Genomic DNA, 21,802 nt, shown 5'->3' on the forward strand with positions numbered 1-21,802 from the left:
AAACATGGATGAAGGCATAAAGATCCAGCCAGCAACAGTGACAGACTATAGAAGGTTGACCAAGGAACTGGATGACAGAGGCATCCAGTATCATACCTTTGCGCTCAATTCGGAAAAAAATTTAAAAGTAGTCCTTCCTGGTGTCTGTGAAGACATTGACACAGCAGAAATTGCTGCTGACCTAAATTCTCAGGATCTGCCAACAGTCAAAGTGAGCAGAATGTACAAAACAGACAAAACTCCCATGCCATTAGTCCTTGTTGAGATTCACAAAATATATAAGGATATCTACAACTTAAAAACAGTCTGTGGTCTCATCGTCACACCGGAACCATTCCGTAAAAGATCATCTTCTGGGCAGTGGCACAGGTGCCAAAAGTTTGGCCATGCCCAGAATCTATGCAGAGTGGAATATAGATGTTTAAAATGTGGAGACAGCCACCCAACCAATACCTGCACTAAGCCAAGGACCACCTCGGCCAAATGTGCCAACTGCAGTGGCCCTCATCCGGCGAACTACAAAGGATGTACTCAACACCCAAAGAACAGACGGATGGAGGCAATCAGTCAGCCCTCCTCCTACAGTTCAAGAACACCAGAGGCCCAGACATCAAAACCGGAGACTCAGCGGCCACAGTCGGAGACCTCCAACCAAAAGCAAACAAGAAGTTATGCCGATGTGACCCGTACAATTAGGCCAATTCCAGAACAAAATCAACCAAGAGCACCTGAAAACCTAACAGCTATTATCACAGCCTCACTAGCAAACATGCTACAAAATTTTAGCCTATCAAACCCTACTGAAACCTCCACTAAAAGATTTCTTCGTGAAACACAGGTCATCCTCACAGCTCTCATAAATGAATAGTAACAAACTCATTCCAGCATCTCTTCAAATAGTTGCTTGGAACGCAAATGGCCTCAAAAACAAAATCCTGGAACTCCGTGCCTTCACATCTAGATATCAGCCAGATGTTATTCTAATAAGTGAAACTCATCTAAGACCCTCAGACAATCCTACAATAAGGGGCTATCACCTATACAGAAATGACAGATTACTCTACAGAGGCGGTGGCACTGCCATCTTCATTAAAAACTACATTAAGCACCACTCTGTGAGCATTTCTTCAACCACTAACCTTGAGATCACAGGAGTGGAAGTAGCCACCAGCTCCACTGGCAAACTGAAAATCTACTCAGCTTACAACCCTCCCCAAAAATCTCTACTTCACTCTGATCTAAATGCCATCTTAGGCATCAGAGGGCCCACCATTATTGCCGGAGATCTGAATTCCAAGCATCCTGCGTGGAATTGTTCAACCACAAACAAGAATGGTTGCATCCTTTTCAATTTCTTAGGATCAAGCAACGCTGTTGTGGCAGGCCCCACCGAACCAACTCATCTCAGTACGTTCGGCACTGCTGACATCCTGGATATAGCTATCCTGCAGGATATTAAACTTCAGTACAGTATCATATCTATGGATGAACTATCATCCGATCACAATCCAATTCTACTACAGCTGGGAAATCAAGAATTCCTGTGTCCTCCTTCTCACTCCTACATTGTATGGGAAAGACTGTCAGCAGCACTCAAGGATTATATTGGACCTGTTCCTCACACACGCACAAAAGAAGAAGTAGAAACTGCAGTTACAAATCTCACACAACAAATTAATTCTGCTATAAAGGTAGCTTCCTCCTACAAATCTGCCCGCAAGCCAGATCGTTTGCCTGAAGACATCATGAACTTAATCAGAGACAAAAACAGAGCTCGAAAAAGATTCCATAACACGTGTGCACCACAAGATAAAACAAATCTAAACAGACTAAATGGGACAGTAAGAGATGCACTGAAAGCTCATAGAGACTATGTATGGGATGAAAAGTTATCCTCCATTTCACCTAGTGATCACTCCATCTGGGGACTACTGAAAAATACCAAAAACAAAGGCAGATCAATTCCCCTAATATTAATTGATCAGGGCCTTGCTCACACAGATGTGGACAAAGCAGAGGTTATAGCGCACAGCTTGGAAGAGCAATGCAGGCCTTCGTATGGAAACCTTGACTTTGACCACATACATAAGATTCACAGCATGGTCAGACACTCACTCAAACTTCCTATCACCAGCACTGACCATATTGCATCAACATCACCTGCTGAGATATATGACATTATTAAAAATTTAAAGAACAAAAAAGCTCCTGGACCAGACGGCATTACTAATCGTGTGATTAAACTTCTGCCCCGGAGGGCAGTAGTGTACCTGACCAGTATAATAAATGCAATTTTAAGATTTCACTATTTTCCTTCCACCTGGAAACTGCCTGACGTAATTCCCATACATAAGCCAGGCAAAGACTCACACCTACCCCAAAATTATCGTCCAATCAGTCTCATCTCAAATCTGCGTAAGGTTGCAGAGAAGGTCATCCTCTCACGACTTCAGACCTCAATAAATGACCTAAACATCCTTCCAAAAGAACAATTTGGTTTTAGGCAACATCATAGTACTACTCAGCAAATCTACAGAATTGTTGAATACATCACAACCAGCTACAACTGGCGCCAGTGCACAGGCGCTGTTTTCCTAGACTTATCCAAAGCATTTGACAAAATCTGGCATTTTGGACTCCTGCACAAGCTTATCTCAGCCGGCATCTCACCTAAAATGGTTCATTTAATCCACTCATATCTTCAAAATAGATCAATGCAAGTAAAAATCAACGGTTCTACATCCTCCCAGCGCCACATCTTTGCTGGAATGCCGCAGGGATCTCTACTGGTTCCGTTGCTGTTCTCTGTATACATGTCAGACATCCCGCACAATCCGATGACTTCCATTTTGGCCCTATATGCGGACGATACGGCAATACTAACCAGATCTCTCAGACCCCTTTTCATTACCAGAAAGCTTCAAGAAAACATTCTAAAGCTGGAGGGTTGGTTCTCTAAGTGGAGATTGGAAGTCAACCCCCAGAAAAGCTCAGCCGTACTTTTCTCAAAAAGGCCAATGTCTCCTGTAGGAGATTTGTTACTATTCAATACTAAAATTCCCTGGCAGTCAGAAACAAATTACCTGGGTGTAATTCTCGACAAAAAGCTATCTTTCAATCAACACACCAAGTCTGCATGCACAAAGGCGTCTAAAGCCATAGCACAGATCTATCCGCTAATTAATAGAAATAGCAAGCTCAGCAACAGAATCAAATTGCAACTATACCAGATGATAATTCGTCCTATAATCACCTATGCCTCTCCGGCCTGGAGCCACACCTCTAATGCTAACATCATCAAAATGCAGCGAGTGCAGAAAAAGTGCCTGAGAATGATTCTGAACGCCCCGTGGTATGTTAGAAACAATCTACTCCACAGAGACACAAATATTCCCTATATTTTCTCTTTTCTACGATCCTTAGCCACCAAGTTTTTCCTAAAGACGTCCACACATCCCAACGATTTGGTTCAACAAGCTACAGCATACGATCCAACGGACATATTCAAATATAGAAGACCAAAAGCTATATTGGCCTCCTTTAGTGATGCATAATCTCCATGCCCAATCAGGGCGAGCATTCTGCTCATAAATTTTACCTTCACTGTAACCACAACAGATAGCGGGGAATATGAAAAGCATCTTGCTTCACCCCTAAAGACATAAATGTCAATTGTCTATTAGGGAATAAAAGGCGTTAGTTGATTTTGATTTGATATTACTTAACCGATACTTACAGTTTTTACATCAATATGTTTGGCATGAAGAACGGAATTCATTGATACACATGAAAAAACTTAAAATATGGGATCATCGAATAATAAATGATTATTATTATTTCCGGGTTAGCAACCACCTCAAAAATAAATAACTATTAAAGAAATCAATTTAATATAAAAAAATACAGTTCATACATTAAATTATTATAGTCAGTTATTCTACCTGAATGGTATTATGGTACTATTGGTTTAAAAAAATCTATCTATTCAGAAAGTAATTTGAATGTGCTGACTTGGGCTCTTCCTTCATAATATTCTTTCGTTGCCATGCTAAATTCGGTATCGTTTCACTTTCTTTTTCTGTTGTACCACGTTGTAGCTTCTGTTATGTTTTATAAGTGTCAAAATGCGTGTTTGTTATTGTGTTTTGCTTTAAGTTATTTGCGTTTATAAGATTTTATGAGAGCGATAATCTGTTTGTTAGTTGTAATAGTTATTGAAAGTACACTTTGAGTTTATGCATAATTTTTAATCTGCTCGTTCCAGTCCTTTATATCGTTTCATGAACTGCTGTTATTGCATTCTCATTTCCCGCAGTATATACCAGTATTATAAAGTGGTTTGATCTAGTTTCCGAATGAATTTACAGTAGATAATTCACTGTGATTTAACTATCGATGTTGTCGATTATGTATTCGATGAACATTTTAGGTCATCATGCATAGTTATATATTTGCTTTTGGTAGGTATCGTTTTATTTAATATTTGATTACATATTATTTAATCTCATATTTACTAAATGTGAGAGGAAAGAATGAATGCTCTTCAAACCTCCTTCCTCACCGCCAGTTTTAGAACAGGAAGAATAAACGTTTAAATTTTGTGCTGTATTTTACTTGAAGCAAGTGCGGTCGTTGTTCGCTTATTAGCATATTTGTCAGTATGGGATGTATATACTGTTCTCAAGGCAAACTTGCATTCTTACGACTACAATTTACTTAAGTTGCACAAAATCCGGTGTTTGGGAAGTGTGTATGTGTGTAAGTAAACTTACAGCAAAGATTATATCCTTGGCTTTTGCCAATGGCTTACGTTTACATATCCATGTAATAAATAGAACTGTTGTGCACAAATGGAGCTTTATGTTAATAACAAAGTGATTTATTTGTCCTGAGACTGCAACTAGCCTGCATTAAAACAACTTCGTCTCTGTGCAATCAAGCAGCTACAAGTCTGTAGCTATTAATTCCACCTTTCCGGATGCTTAAAGCCGAAAATAAGAACTTGTCTTTTCCAAACACCATCACCATAGTGAGAAGACTTTTGATCTCTTCCACTGACACTAGTATGAGGGATCACTAACTGCACCGGATAACGCTCCACAACCATTAACTCCAGTTATGTACATGGAAGCCTGAACAGTGCATTCTAAAATTTTGATGCCCCCCCCCCCCTTCATCAGTATTTATATTATAAATCAGTATATGAGTGAACTTGGATGAATGCAGAGAATTTCCATTATCTTTATACATAAGATATACAGTGTGATTATGATAGATTAACTTGGTTTATGAAACCATTAAATGGATCATTTGAGACAGAAACAGAGAATGGGATATGCAACATTTCCAGTCACCGATAAGAACCAGATAGGAATACTGAACTCAAACAAAAACAGATTACAAATTTATTTTTATATTAAATGCAAAATTTTGCCCTCAAGGTGTTATTGTGTTCTGTTAAACATTTTGTTGCATAATTTTGTCTTGCATCATCACTTGTCTACCCAGACAAGTGATGCAAATATATCATCAAATGTAAGCATGTGATGCATCACATGTCTGGGAAGATATTAGGTTTAGGTATTTTGCAAGTGACATGCAGACATACACCTTTTCTTGCCAAGGTAAAATTAGCTGTTCTTATATTCGTATCAGTGGGGCTGGATTTATGCATAAACTAGACATGCTACAGCTTAGGGTCTCACATTACAATGGGTGGATTCTGCTTCAGTATAGATATATAAAAAAAAAAAAACAGTAGAGGAGGGCCTTCCTAAAATATTTAAGGTTGCTGTTGCTTAGGGCTACAGCAACCTTAAATCTGGTCCTGCCTGTCAATCACAACTGATGCCTAGAATCCTAGAGCTGCTTTGGTAATAATTTTAAACAAACCAATCATTAGTGCATTAAATATTTAAATGTTATAAAAAATACTATGCTGCTATTTCTTTACTTATATACATATATACATGACTTATAGAAGATTGGATTAAATAAGAAATGGTTAGATGGATTGAAGATCTGCTGTTTAACTTGTTTGTTAATGATATTTCATATTGATTTACTGGGAATCTTCTACTGCTTGCTGATAATAATCAGCAAGACGCCTTAGAATTCTAAGGTATTTTGCTGATGTTAATTCTTCAGAGGAAGATTTGAATAATCTTTTTAACTTGGACAAATGGGTGACATTGTACTGAATTTATTTTCATTTACTAATATTTAATATTAGTAAATGAAAAGTGGTAGAAAAGACTCAACAGGAATACATATCCTCGAAGTTGAAAAAGTCATAAAAAATCTGTGTGGAAAGGCAGTTGGAGTAGATAATATAAGATAATATATTCGACACTTCTGCACATGTCAAAAGGAGAATCCATTCTGATAATAGGGTAATCAATCTGTATTGTGGGATGAGTTGTTTATTATTACACGTAGGAAAATTTACTTCTCTTTATGATCATTGTAGTTTTTAAAGCAGTAACTATTTTGCTTGTATAACAACTGGAAAATTTTACGTATATAGCACGTGATTTCGCGTGTTGGTGACCAATTCGTACATCGCCTTATTTATTTCACTCCTTCAACATGAATTATCTCTTCTTGGCAGTCTGCCAATGACGGCTCTCGCTTCTGTGATCGGGCAGTATAAAAGTTTTACAGCGGCTACATTACATAATTCACTAGTTGTTTAATAGAGACATGCATGTTAGATATACTATATTTTTTGAATAATGTCTTCACACATGTAAGTTCACTTACATGTGTGAAAACTAAATATAATTTGTTACTGCTATATATTTTGCTCAATGTATCATGAGCTTTCAGAGAAAAGATAGAAAAACTGGTAACAACATTTAAATTCTGAATACAAGAACTAGTCATATAGTGTCATACGTGGTGTTGAGCATAGGAGAGATGGAGGTTGCATGCAATACCGCATTCCCTTGATTAATGGGTCTCCGATCAGTGCATTTTCAATTAGCAAGTAATTTTTTTCTATATCCAAATGCAATTAACGTGCTTCTAAAATTCAATTAGTGTGCCTATATACATCTTAAAAATAAATGTTACAGATTTTAAAAATTTTCTATCTATATATATTTTTTTTTATGGCTAGCTGTTTTAAAAAATTACTCACCCAGATGAAATAATTTAGTTATTGATATAAAACATATTACAAAGTTATTTTTTAATGGCATACAGTACTGTACTACAATACATATTTCCATGTACACTGTTCCAAATTTACCCAAAATTTGTCATCTGCTGATTACATAGCATTTTGCTGATCATATCTTGTACCTCCTTTGCAGTTGTTTTCCTTACTTTTTTATTTTAAAATATTTTCCCAACGTTTAATCATGTAAAATATGTATGTAGTGTTTAGATCTTTGATCTTTATGCTTTAATTTACTTATAGTTCTTCTATATGACGTTTCTTATCTATTAATTTTTTTTCAGTTGCACAATCAACTCTTGGCCACGACTTAATTTACTGATAGAGTGTGCAAACTTAGCTGACAAAAGGATCACCTCTGGAAAGAGCCAATTCCTTTGTTTCACTTCTGGTGCTGATCCTTCTTCAAAATTTAGGAAAAATTTATTTGATTATGCTGTGCCATCCAAAATTCTAGACAAGAGGAAATTTCATTTGTCAAGGGTCTAGCAATCAGAAATGCACACTATTCCTTAAACCTATATTTTCTGTTCTAAACTTTAATTTCATGCAAATCTTAAATTTATCTGTAGTCGTAGCTATCTTTAAACGTTAATTCCGCACAGATTCAAATTTTCATGAGTGGTGCATTGAGACCAAGATCAGGCAGGCTATTTGATTGACAAAAATGGATTTATTCATTGAACTAAGTAAGATACAAATAACAACAATTATGTGGTTAAAAACTAAAGCTATCATACAGGCTACTGTTAGTTAACAAAACATCTCCAGGTTATTCTTAACATCTCATTACACAATTCTGTACCTTTTATAAAGCTAAGTTTAAACTCCTAATTGCTTAACATTTCCAGCTAATCATTCAACAATTCTCAGAACTAGGAACTAACAAACTAAACATGCTATAATTCATTTAACACAATTCCTTACAATTCTCAATCCTATGACTTTACGGTTCCCCGTTATGATTCTGGTTTTCTAAAGTCCTATTATGCACTGTAAATCTAGTAACTAATCAGTTCATTTTTCAGACTCCTATTACTCCTCTCAGTACACAAGTAAATTGAATAAGATACTACTTTACCGGAGATTTTGGAATTCCTTGGCTTTCTCCTAGATCATCTGTAGGATATCTGGGTCCTGTTGATCCTACATCTGCATAACTCTTAATAAAACGGCTTGCGGGTTCGGTCACGACTTCCTTCAGTTTAGACAAATCTGCTCTGCAGCGATCGGATCAAATGGTCCTGCATAACTTCTCGGTCTACTCTGAATTCTCCTCAGAGTTGAGGTCTGTACTCGAACTGGATTTCTGCTTGACTGCCGGGCTGCCTACCGACATTGTCCGCTTCGATCGTGCTCTTACCACCGTCCTCGGGAACTCCAGAACTAGATGACCAGCACAACGAAAAAAAGGGAAAAAAAAGCCTAGAGTTAGCGTCGCCCAGCTCTATATAACTTTGTCGCGATTTCTCCCTCTTACGTCACATTCTTTCCTGGCACCTAAATTTTCTTGCACCCAGTGCCGTCACTCCTTCTAGCGTGTTTACGGGTAACTTCCGCGTGCAATTCAGTCCTTGTGTACGTGACTACCTCAGGCTTTCATTCCTAATCTGCTTAGTTCGCTAGTACTATGACTCAGATATTCACACACTAATATAATCTTCACATATTTTCAAGTTCTGATAACTTTACAAGAACTAATAACAGTACAAGGCATAAGGAAAATATTTAAGTTATGAACTTTATCGATAATTCACAATTAACTTTAATTTTACTAATGTACAAATATTGCGCCTGGAATTTTGTTACTTGTTAGATCTGAATGAAATAATTTAGAATAATTTCTCTTTCATTCAGGATTTAACAATCATGAGTAAAAGAATTAGTGAGCAAAAAAGTGGAAGTGTGAAAAAGATTTGAAAAGTAATCTCATTGGAATAAAGGAAAATGAGCAAGGCGAGTTCAGATCAAAGATAGGGCAAGCACGTCAAATGAAAATGAGTGAATCAACTATAAGAGCAATTTTAAGTAAAGCTGCTGAATACAAAGAGAAAGGTAAGGCAGCTTCAAGTTCATCATGCATGCAGACTTGAAATCAAAGTATTATAATGATTGAATTAAAGAGACTTCTTTCTACATGGATCGAAGATTGTAACCAAAAAGATCCCACTAAGCACTGACCTTATTAAATCAAAAGCAGAAGTCTCTTTGCAACCTTGAAATAAAGGGCTATCAATAATGGAAAAGAAGAAGAATTCTGTGCTAGTGTTGAGTGGGTTGAGCATTTCAAAAAGAGAAATAGCCTACATAATGTTTGAATCATAGGCAACTGCAAGTGCAGATAAGGAGGTGGCTGCAAATTATCTAGATTTTGAAGAAAATTGTGGAAAAAAGGGCTGTTGTGACCAACAAATATTTAATGTCAATGAAACCAGCCTTTTTGGAAGTAAATGCCTTCCAAGACTTTTCAGAGATCCAAATCAGAGAAATCTCAGCCATTATAATGTTACAAAGGATAAAATGACTTTTCTATTAGGTTGCAATGCTGAAGGTGATCTAAAGTTAAAACCCATGGTAGTTTATAGGGCACAAAATCCTAAGGCCCTCAAAGGCATTAATCAAGCTTCCTTCCTTATTTGGAAATCTAACAAGAAAGCATGGATTACTAAAGCTTTATTCGTAAGATGGTTCACAAGTTATTTTCGTCCAACAGTTGAGAATTTTGCAAACAAAATCTTGATTTTAAAGCTCTGCTTATTTTAGACAACGCACCCCTGGTCACCCTACTTCTCTTGATTCATTGTGTGAGAGCATTAAAGTAATATTTTTACTACCGAATACAACTTCTCTCATAGAACCTATGGACAAGGGTCAACCTTTAAGGCATACTACCTGAGAAGAATTCATTAATAGAATTCTGGAAAAAATTTAATGTTAAATCTATTATTGAAAACATTCATCAATCTTGGAATGAAATTACTGCTAGCAGCGAGCCATGCCATTTGGAAGCACATTCTTCCACATTATGCAAATGATTTTAGAGGCTTTTCAAATGAAATGGATAATGTTTTTGAGGAAATTGCCAACAACATCTGGCGTGAACTAGGTTTTGATGAGATTGACAATGATAACGTCCAAGAGTTAATTAAATCTCATTCTGAGGAATTCTGACCTACTAATTTTAGATGCACAGCAGGAAGAGCCTGAAGAACATGAAGAAAATTTAACCACTGACAGTCAGCCAATTTCAGCGATTTCATACAAACAATTTGAAAATATTTTTAAAGTTTTTAAGCAGCAATGCTTAGTCTGACTCTGATGAAGAGAGAAGCAGTAAAATTTGCAGAAGAGTAGAAAAGGCAATAGGGCCATACCATCAGTTGTATGAAAATAGAAGCAGAATGCCCATCAGACTACATTAGCTTAAATCTTTAAGAAGCAGAATAATAAATTTATATTCTGAATATGTTTTGTCTTTCAGCTTTATGGTTTTCCTTTAACTAGGCACTGAGACATACCCTAATTCTTTTATAAAAAAAAAATTAAGGGTAAAAAAAGAAATTTGAGGAACGAATTATACTTTTCTCCATAGGTTATTATATTTGATTAGTGCATTTTCGATTAATATGCCCATTTTAAAGAATGTATTAGGCACATTAATCAAGGGATTGCTGTATTTTGTTTTATATGGCTGTAGCCAGTGGCTAAAAAAGGTATTGCAAAGGTCCCTGAACTCAGTTTGTCATTTGAACAAATAATCCTGGCTTGGTGAGTGTTATGAGGATGTCATACTGTTGAGAAGAGTGGTGGTGTGATTGTTTGTTTATTGATGTTTACTCTCATTTGACATGCCTGCATGCACATTCATATTATATTTTGTTTATCCAATGGTGGCAGTTTGATGTTACCGAAATATTGGAAGTATTAATTTAATTTAGTTAATATATTAGTCTACATTGTAATTATACTGTAAAATTCAATGTAGCTTAAAAATACCCAAACGCTTTACATCGATTTTTACATAGGTCAAGTCTCATGAGAACTGTAAATAACCCGGTTTGTTTCTATGTATATTTTGCTAAATATTACTGTAGTTAACCCTATGGGAAGTGACTATTTACTGTTTTAACATCAAAAACAAAGGCAATGCTTTGCCATCGGAACTTTGTATAATAGCTCTATATAAGATCATAAGAAAGTTGTTTACAGTTATGTGTATGAGAAAGTTGTTTACAGTTATGTGTATGAGAAAGTTGTTTGCAAGCTCTGCACATAACACCTTTAAAGTTGTTAAGAACATTACAGAAGTAATAACACTCTTAGTATCTAAGAGTGCTGCTAGATTCAGACAAGTTTCTGCTGACCAGCAAGATAAAAAAAAAAAAAGGGAGTGCTTGGAGGAGAACAAAGAGTAGGTCGAACTTAAAAGAAGATGAAAGAGTCATGCCGAATTCTTCAGGGTTTACAAACCTTAGTGCAAGGTCTGGAGAACGGGAAAATAAAAGGGAACCGAGCTGAGCATAAAGGGCTACCAGTCATCGGCAGAGGAGAGGCTGTCTCTGGCAGAGAATGTAGGCAGTTTCCGGCAGAGAAAGAGGAGAGGCAGTCTGAACCACAGCAGAGGACGGTTGGAACCAGAGCAGTGGCGGCAGAGAAGCAAGGCCCCAGTTACGAGAGAGAGGTGTCCAGGTCCAGTTGCCGAGAGAGCAAGGTGAAGCGCTGTTACCGAAGAGAGCCAGTCGGCTCTCAAAAAGGATAGTCCTTGGAAAAAAATCTTGTTAAGCCTAGCAAAAATTATGAAAGATGTGTGAGTAAGGCCACAAAAGTTAGAATTGTCAAAACAATGTCATTTTCAGTAGTGATGTATGGATGTGAAAGCTGGTTATTAAAAAGAAAAACAGAAAGTGAATTGATTCATTCGAATTATGGACATAGAGGAGCCTATTAAGAATTCCATTGACTGCAAGCATGACTAATCAGAAGGATTTAGAGAGTATAAAGACAATGCTCCTTGGAGGCAATGATTGTAAACAGAAGCTAATGTACTTTGACATATTATGGAAGTAGATGAATCATTGAAAAGGTAGTTATGTTGTGGAAGATTGAGGATGAGAAGGAGACTGCAAAAGAGTTGGATGGACAACATAAAGGAACTTACCAAGATGAACAATTGCTGATAGAAATGACAAGAAAAGACAAGTGGGATGGAGAATAACTAAATTAGGCATCCTTAGCTGTTGGGCTGAAGTACGGAGGATGAGAGCTTCCCAAATTTGGGGCAGTTTCATGCAACCAAATTTATTGAGGTTAGGGTAATTTCTTAAGGCAGAAGCAGATTCCAGGAAAAGTCTTTGTATTTATCTTTTCTGCTATATCCGTTTCCATCACTACAGCTACTAAGGACTTGCTTACCATGCTTTGGACACCTGCCATCGAATACGCTAGAAGAAAGCCACTCTACTCCATTGCACCATATATAAATATGAAACACTTTTCCCTGAATCTGCTTCTGCCTTAAGAAACTACCCTTCTGTACTTCAGCCCAACAGCTAAGGACGTTTAATTTAGCCACTCTTCATTCCACTGAGCTTCTTAACCTGTCTGTATTATTTGCATGCTATGATAGAGGCTGAGTGGGATCTCACTGTTTTTTTGAAAATTTTCTTTAACATTAATACTATAGCAAATGCTTACCAACTTATATATCTCTATCATATCAATTCTTCCTCATATCCACTAGACTCTGTAAATTGCATCTTCTCAACCTTTCTTCATACTCAACATTCCAGAGATCAGAAACTACCTTAATCAGTCAACCTCTGGATCCTTTCCAACATCTCTTCATCCATTTGAAAACCAGGTGACCAAATCTGTCTATACTAGTCCATATATGGCCTAATTAAGGCCTTTATACAATGGAACAAGAATCTCCTTCTATAAGTCAGTGTCCTCTGCATCATTGCCAGAATTCATAGTGTTGTCTTCATAATTTTGGCAATGTGTCCTCTAAATTGTAGATCCTTATCCACCATCACCCCGAGATCTCTTATTTTCTCCACCTCCAACAATATATCCCCACCAAAAAGTAATTCTACATCCCATCTTTGTTTCCCAAATTTTAAAACCTTACCTTTTGCAACATTGAACTGGCATTTTCACTTCCATGCTCATTCACTTAATATATTCAAGTCTTCTTTAAGGCCAGAACATGAGGCTTATTACACAGGTGAGTGTAATAAGCCTCAGCTTTGCATCATCTGCAAACAACTGAATATCCCAATCCAAATTTTCCCCAATATCATTAACATCGAAACACACCACTAGTTTAATATCAAATCTCATCTGTTCTATTTTGACTATCAACTTATCTATCAAAAGGCTTTGCAAAATCTAAGTATACTACTGTGTATCCATTTCCTTTGACCAATGGAGCCATTACCTCAGTGTAATAAGCAAGTAGATTATTAAAGCATGACCTCCCTTTAGCAAATCCATGCTGTCCATCAAAGATAATATCACTGTGATCAATGCAATTCTGGATCCTGGCTCTTACTATCCTCTCCAACACCTTAACCACTACACCTGACAAACTGATTGAACTTTAATTTGATGCTTGACATCTGTCACTTCCCTTATAAATCAGCCCCAATTTGCTTTCCTTCCACTCCTTTGGAACTTGATCCAATGTAAGACTCATATTAAACAAATATGTCAAGGCAGATGTCAACTCCCTAGTACATTCCTTCAAAGTACGTGGTGATATCAAGTCTAAATCTAAGTATACTACTGTGTATCCATCTCCTTTGACTAATGGAGCCATTACCTGAGTCTAATAAGCAAGTAGATTATTAAAGCATGACCTCCCTTTAGCAAATCCATGCTGTCCATCAAAGATAATATCACTGTGATCAATGCAATTCTGGATCCTGGTTCTTACTATCCTCTCCAACACCAAGCCTTATTAACATCAAGTTTAATCAGTTTCCCATATATATCTCTGCTCACTTATAGTCAGTCTCTCCTCCTCATCATCCACTGTACTCAAACTCTTCATGATGTCACATTCACAAGGTGAATGTGACATCATGAATTGAATACCATTAAAAAACTATTCATTAAATATCTCAACTATATCTTCTGCAGCAGCAGTTGTTCTTATATCACAGTGGTGTTCAACCTTTTTTACTACACGAGCTACTTTTCTATAAAAAGTTATTCGGCGATCTACTCTCTTATATAGACCACGTTCCCCCAACCTGATAATTGATTATGCACAAATAAACAACTAAAAAAAATACACAACTAAAAACTTTATTTGTGTATATAAAAATTTATTTATCACTTTTTATTTTAATACAACAAAAAAAAATATTGGAATAAAATATTTATTTCTCTATTTTGGAAAACCAAAGTTAGAAAAAACAACAGATTGATTACAAACTCACAAGTTATAGGAAATGCTGGTTGATTAAAAAAAAACAAAAAGTTAATGTGAAATTTGGCATTGTTTGGACCTCTCAATATTTTCATAGTCAAGTTGATATGAAGAAGTGGCCAATCGCAGACAATCATCCAAATGATCATTTGTAATTTGGTTTCTTAATTGATTTTTTATGATGGTCATATTTGAAAAAGCGGATTCTGAGAAGTATGTCGATCTGAAACACGACAGAATCAGTTAATATTGGGAATTTTTCACGTGCATACTTCCAATTGACTTCATTGTTTATTAATTTTAAATGTAAACTATTCTGAATATTTATTATCTCAAGTTCTACTTCAGCTTGGTTTATATCAAACAGCCCACTAATTTTATTTGAAATTTCTGTTTTGTTCAAGTTTTCTTGAAATGGATTATTGATAAAAGATATAATCATTTTAGTTTTATTAAAATCTTTAAATCTTGAATTTATTTCTTCCTCAACTAATTCTATTTCACGAATAAATTCTTTTAAATCATAGCGAAGCATTTCTTGATTTTGTTCAAATAATTTTAATAAATATGGGAGATGTCTAAATTCGCAGTCATTTATATTTTTCTTTAATAAAAGCAAGTATTGTTGGAAAGTTTTTATTGAACTTAACATATCAATTAAATTTTTATCTCTGCCTTGTAACTCTAAATTTAAATTGCTTAATTTCATACAGAAATCTACTAAAAATGATTTTTATCACTCAATTGTGGATAAATATTTCATTTTTCATCAAGAAAATTTTTTATATCGTTAATTAATACAAGAAATCTTTCTGAAAATTGACTTCTGCTGAGCCAGCGTACATTATTGTACAACAGAAGTTCCCTATCATCATCATCATCATCATCTGCTTGTAATTTAAATAACCACAGTTGCAAGGATTTTCCTCGAACAGAATTTACAATTTTAAATGTAATATCCAAAACATCTTTTGTGTTTAATCTTTTACTACACAGTACTTGTTGGTGAATAATACAGTGGTACGTTAAAAAATCTGGATATTTGTCATCGTTTTTACATAATGAAATGAAGCCTGATTTATTACCTATCATTGCAGGAGCAACATCAGTAGTAATAGACAAAAGTTTAAGAAGCGGAAGTTTGTGTTGTCCTTCCCAATAATGGTATAATTTTCAAAAGTTCTTCTTTACTTGAATAATCTTGAAATATGATGCGAATAAATACCATTAACTGAGCCATATCAGTGAAGTCGTTTGATTCATCAAATTGTAATGAAAACATAACACACTGGTGAATGTCTGACATTAACCTGGCCTGGAAACTTTTCCCCGCAATTGGAACTCTTCCTTTTGGTAATTTGAAACCTTGTCTGCAGCCTAGAAGTAGTCTCTCTAGTGACGTCTTGAACCGAGAAGTTCCTTTCTGGAAGCGGGAAACTTCTCTCTCAAGCCCGGATCCATGTTGCTTGAGAGAGAAGTTTCCCGCTTCCAGAAAGGAACTTCCTGGTCCAGAGTCTCTCTGACGGAGACTCTGGACCAGGCGGCCTCCTCTCTGACAGCAGTTCTGGAACCGGGAACCCTTCTGCTTGCTTCAGTTCCTTTTTATTAGGCCTCCTCTGAGAACTTGCATGAAATTTGGCAATCCCCAAAGAATCGCTATCTTAAGTTTCAAGTTCGGCATGCCTTTTGTTCTCCTCTGCTTTCTTTTGATTGTAAGTTGACAGCCATCGGAAAGTTGTTTGAACTCTTTCTGACTGACTTCAGAGATGTTTACACTTAGAGCCTGCAAGCCTTTCTCATACATACAAGTTTCAATAACAATCTTTCTAATGCCACCATGTACAGCTTCGGCAACAAAAACATTGCCTTTGTTTTTAACACTCTAACATATTCTTATTAAAGCAGTATATACAGTTAGCTTCAAAAGAGTTATTTACAAAAACATCTAATGCAAACTATACCAAGACAAACAAAGTTTATATTTTTTTTACAATATTCACATGGGACTGTTGGATCGTACATCTTGGCTTTGAATCCGCCATCTTGTTGGAACGTTATTCTTATTTAAATTATCCATTTTTTTTTTTTTATTAATTGTTGGTTGATTACTGATCCAAATATAGAGAAATTTATATTATCCTGCGCCACCCTATATTCAGATTAGTCTATATAATATAGTGGAATCAATCATCAACTAACTTTTGCAATCTCACTTTTCTACAGGCCAAGGTTAATATTATCATTTAAGGCTTCCGCAAGGTCCGATAAACTTTATGAGCGATGCAATGAAAGAGAATCAGGCAAACACCAAATTGAAATCAATAAAACAAAACATTTAATGCAGGGTTATATAACATGTATATTAAGTATAACTTTGAAAACAAGATAATGCAAATCAACTTAGTTCAAATATTCAGACAGCTGGATATCAGACATCCAGCTGTCAATTCTACATTCTTCCTAATAATTAAAAATGGTTCACACAGTTCAATGTTACAGAATCTTACAGTAAATATTCTTAAAGTAGAATTCTCTAATTTTCTCTTAGTCAACAAACACTTAATTCAATTATGAGGCAGTTATCACTTCAAGGGGGAAACACTTTTAAGCTCCATACTTCGGCTATTTTTAGTAGAACGCCACAGTTAATGTTAAGATATATCAGGCGGAGCTAACTCTTATTTCTTCACACTGAAATATAAAAAAAATGGACTGCTGTTACTGGGTTACATCTTTTACACATTGGATTCACTATAGGCACACTTAACTGTAGTTAAGTATCACTTTGAAGTAATACTATTCAAAAGAAATCTTCACTATAATAACTGAAATATTAAACATAGAGCTTCACAAGTCTTGACGCACTCTTTTAGGTAATCTACTTATTCCTTGTTTTCTTCTATGCATTAAATTCGGCTTTGCACTATTCTTCCTCAAAACAATTGGAATTAGTCGTAATTTTAGAATTCTGTATAAATATTCCTAATTGCCTATTAATTTCCCAGTTCCTTCTTAATCTATTTACGGCATTTCCAAATCCCCTTACTGCCACCCGTTACTTTACTCTTTGCTGTCCTGAATGCTTCTCCTCTCTTTACTTTCATTTTCCAATTAAATACCTTCATTCTTCCTGCCAAAATCTGGTTCTAGCCAGTTCAGCTCATATCAATTCCTTCTCCCTCCGAATACTGTAACTCACGCTCCACCACGTGCTATCTAAAATTAACTCCGTTTCCTTGACAGTGACCAATCAAATCTCATTAGCAGAATTTCTTAAATTCACTTTCATTTACAATAAATAAAATGCACATATTATAGTCCACTTAGGATACATTTACAAATTATATAATGAATTTATACAGAATAAATAACTAAAAAAAATTACAATTATTATTTCAGTAAAAAAAATAACAGTAAGGATTGAAATTAGAATTTACTTAGGAGTAAAATTAGCTCAGGATATGCAATTTATGTTAAATCATGAATGAAGTATTAATAATCATAAAATTCTTCATTCACAATTTAACAGGACTTAACCTATGTAAAAAATCGATGTAATGTGCTTTGGAATATTTAAGCTACAATAGAGTTTTTACACTTTGCTTATAATCGTATTCACTCGGCTCGCTGTTTGACTTCCACTGATCCAAATTAATTCATTTACCCGACTTATAAGAAAATTACTGATTTGACAATTTTAATGAAAAATAAATAAACAATAGCAATACACTTAAAGCGAATTAAAAATAATACAAAATAATGATAAATAAAATATTATGTTTTCAGTTTTAATTAAATTTGTAAGGAAGGAGGAATACACAAGAGATCGACCAAAAATTGCTCCGCGATCGACGGGTGGAACACCCCTGTTATATCATTTCTTCTAATCAGTGTCACTCTTCCATTATCTTTTTTGCTGGCTACATATCAAAGGAACTCCCTAGGATTTTTTTTGGCTTCATTAACTAACTGTCGCACATACTTTAATTTTGCTACCCTTACCAACCAACTGAGTCGCTCTCCTTGCCTGTCCTTTGTAATCCTCATGGAATTGATTATTACCACTCACCTTATATGGCTTCCATAATGTCTTTTTCCTCTGTAGCACATGTTTATTCTCAATCCATACTTGAATCTTCATTCTTCCTTATTTAACTGACTGACCCTTGGATTAGACATTGCTTCTACTAGATCAGTGGTCGCCAAAGTGTCAATATTGACCCCCAGGGGTCGATATAATATTGTTAGGGGGTTGATTCGGGCTCAGGGGTCGATAGAACAATATAAGACATCATTGTACGAGTAATATTTAATTCGGGTAACTTGGATTACCTCCATCCTGAATGACAATGCAATTAAGAGTGAATTGTGGGAACAGTGACATGAATAGGACCTGAAAGATGGAGCAAGGTCATGAAAATAGTTACGGAGGCCAATCAAGTAGGCCAAAATGACGTATTTACTAATTAACGGATGTCTGTGGTTCCCGCCGGCCGGAGCAAGATTGCAACATGTGTGCAGTTGCTTATTTACTTATACTTACATGTATTCGATCCCAGTCTCATTTTTGCACATCGACATACAAGTGAGCGTTAATGTTCTAAAATTCATCAACATACACATTATAATTCAATCGTTATTCATTCATGAACTAAACTTCTCTATGTTGAAGAGTTGAGCAGAGCTGGTAGTTTTGTACATCCTATAGAAATATGCAAGTAGGTATATTATCTAGACTTATTACTTTTGCTTACTGACTTCAATTGTAATTATTTTGTTACAACCCCAATAACCACAATGGCAGCTTTAGATTCTAAAAAGAAATGCAGACAATATTCGTTAGAATATTGTTTGCATGTAAGCCAATATAATAATATATATACAGTACTACACTGTAACTATAAAATAAACAATCTAAAAACTCGCATAAGCGTCTTTTTTGCTTGTCCTATTATAATTACGTAATAGTAAAATAGAGGGGATCGATAAAAAGTCGAGAAACTGTTGAAGGGGTCGACGGTCAAAGAAGTTTGGTGACCCCTGTACTAGATAGTCCTTTAATATGAAATAGGCAACATTGATCTCCTTTCCGCCCAACTCCTTATTCCATGCTACACCTGCAAGCTGTCTCCTGAGCTTATCATAATCACCAGCCTTGTAGTTACATATATACCTTTCCTGATAGAAGTCCTTGCACTGCTCACACCCACCAAGATAATCACTTCGTAGTCACTCACCAACTGGAGGGTGATTTGACACCTCATTTATAATAACAATTATAAATGGAAGAAACACACACACACACACACACACACACACACTTAGAAATAGAGGTAAAAAGTAATCTGAGATGATAAATTGATAAAAATGAAGGTGAATATGAATATTGCACATGTCAGGAGTAATTATTTTGAAAGATTATTTATTGAAAGCAGTGACAGAATGAAGCAATGGTCAGAATACTGAAAAAGGAATATATTATTTGTGGTAGCAAAAGCCATTAGAAACCTGAAATATAGAAAGGTAGGTGATATCTGACAAATTCTCAAATAGATAGTTATCAAAATTTTACAGTTTAACTACATAATTCAGAAGGCACGGTAGAAGGGTTGGATTCTAGATGATTACAGTAGACTTCTTATACTACACCACCTGTAAGAAGGGAAATAGAGCCATATGAGAATTAGAGAGGAATTTCTCTTCTGAGTTCCAGGTAAGAGTTATTAAAGCATACTAAAGGTGGCTAAGAAAAATTGTGGATGTGAAACTTGAAAGAACAACCTGGCTTCAGACTAGGGTTTCTGAGTCTTGGCTATTTTTCCATTTCTTGGACTTAAGGCATTGTTTTTCCAAGTCCCAGGACTATTACTTTTTCACTCGTGAAAATTGTTTTTTTAAATATTATTTATTTGTTTATAAAATGTATCAACGAGTGCTAAATGAACAGCATGAATTAAGACCAAATAAACTTTCATTGTCATCATAATATATTTTTGCAAAATTATTTCAAATTTTGCATTTGTGAGTTCACAATATTCTGAATGTCAATTGACAAACATTTTCTGGGTATATATACTAATTGTAAATTTAAAATTTTTGTGTCATCAGAATGAACAGTAATACTGAAATATCTTTAATTTCCAATACTGGCCCACTCATTCAAAGTAAGAGTAAAATATCATCTAATTCCTTTAATTCTTTAAGTTTTCATAGCTGTCCTTATTTTTTTGTTCATAACCTGGTTGGCCGAGTGGTTAGCGTACCTGTTCTCCAGCTAAAAGGCTCCGGGTTTGAATCTCACCGTGGTCATGGATGTTTGTGATTGTCTTTGGAAATACTAGTGATGTTGACGGGTGGTAGATGACGTTGGTGTAGTTGCAGTTTGTTGTGGTTGGTGGATTGAGTGGAGACAGAGTTGTGGAGTGGTGCCCTCCCTCGATGAGTCTTTGGATTTCCTGGAGGTATCATATAATAATAACAACAACATTACCTTTAACATATCTGACTTCTTTGGTAATACATACTTCTGTATTGAAATTAATTTGTATATAAAGGAACTATTGGCAATATAATAAGAATGGCAAATACCTGCTCAGGACACTTGGACTGGTTATTACTAACACAATGTTCCAACATAGAGATGTGCATAAATTCACAGAGAGAAGTGTCAAGGAGTAAGAAAAGTCTCATTGACTATGTTATTGTTGATACTGATGTTCTCTAATTGGTGCAAGACACTAGAGTGTACAGAGGATTTGAAATTGGAAGAGATCACCATTTAGTCTTGAGCAGGATAAAATTGAATTTCAAATTGAAAATAAGAAAGCTTTAAAGCGAATAAAAGTTGAGAAGCTCTCAGATGTGAACTGTAGATTAAAATACACAACGTTATTGGAGAAAAAAATGAAAGAGTTTGAGAACAGGAATCAAATCTTGGAGGTTCAGTGGCAAATCCTGAAGAAAGCATTGATTGATTCAGCCAGACAGGCATGTGTTGAAGTTGTCTGCAAGGATAGAAAAATCAGAACTCCATCATGGACAAAGGAAGTTAAAGAGGCAGTGAAGGAAAAGAAGCAAGTATATCAAAAGTTACTGGCAAATATGTCAGCTTGTGCTCTTGGAGAATACAGAGACAAATATAAGAAAGCTAAATACTGTGTAAAACTAGCATAAACAAAAGTCATGCA

The 21,802-nt window shown here is 35.5% G+C and overlaps 1 protein-coding gene across 1 annotated transcript in view; it reads left to right on the top strand.

Annotated features, from left to right (window-relative positions):
• The first annotated feature begins 4,098 nt into the window (after positions 1–4,098).
• The window catches only part of LOC150107788 (protein-tyrosine sulfotransferase 2-like), a 95,783-nt gene continuing 78,079 nt past the window's right edge, over positions 4,099–21,802 (top strand). Inside the window, exon 1 of the mRNA XM_090391540.1 lies at positions 4,099–4,460. The gene's annotated coding sequence lies outside the window, so the exon portion shown is untranslated. The remainder of the gene's footprint in view (positions 4,461–21,802) is intronic.

This window comes from Typopeltis vanoorti, chromosome 4, assembly GCF_054136105.1.
Source record: "Typopeltis vanoorti isolate ZY-2024b chromosome 4, IOZ_Tvanoo_1.0, whole genome shotgun sequence".
Taxonomy (NCBI): Eukaryota; Metazoa; Arthropoda; class Arachnida; order Uropygi; family Thelyphonidae; genus Typopeltis; species Typopeltis vanoorti.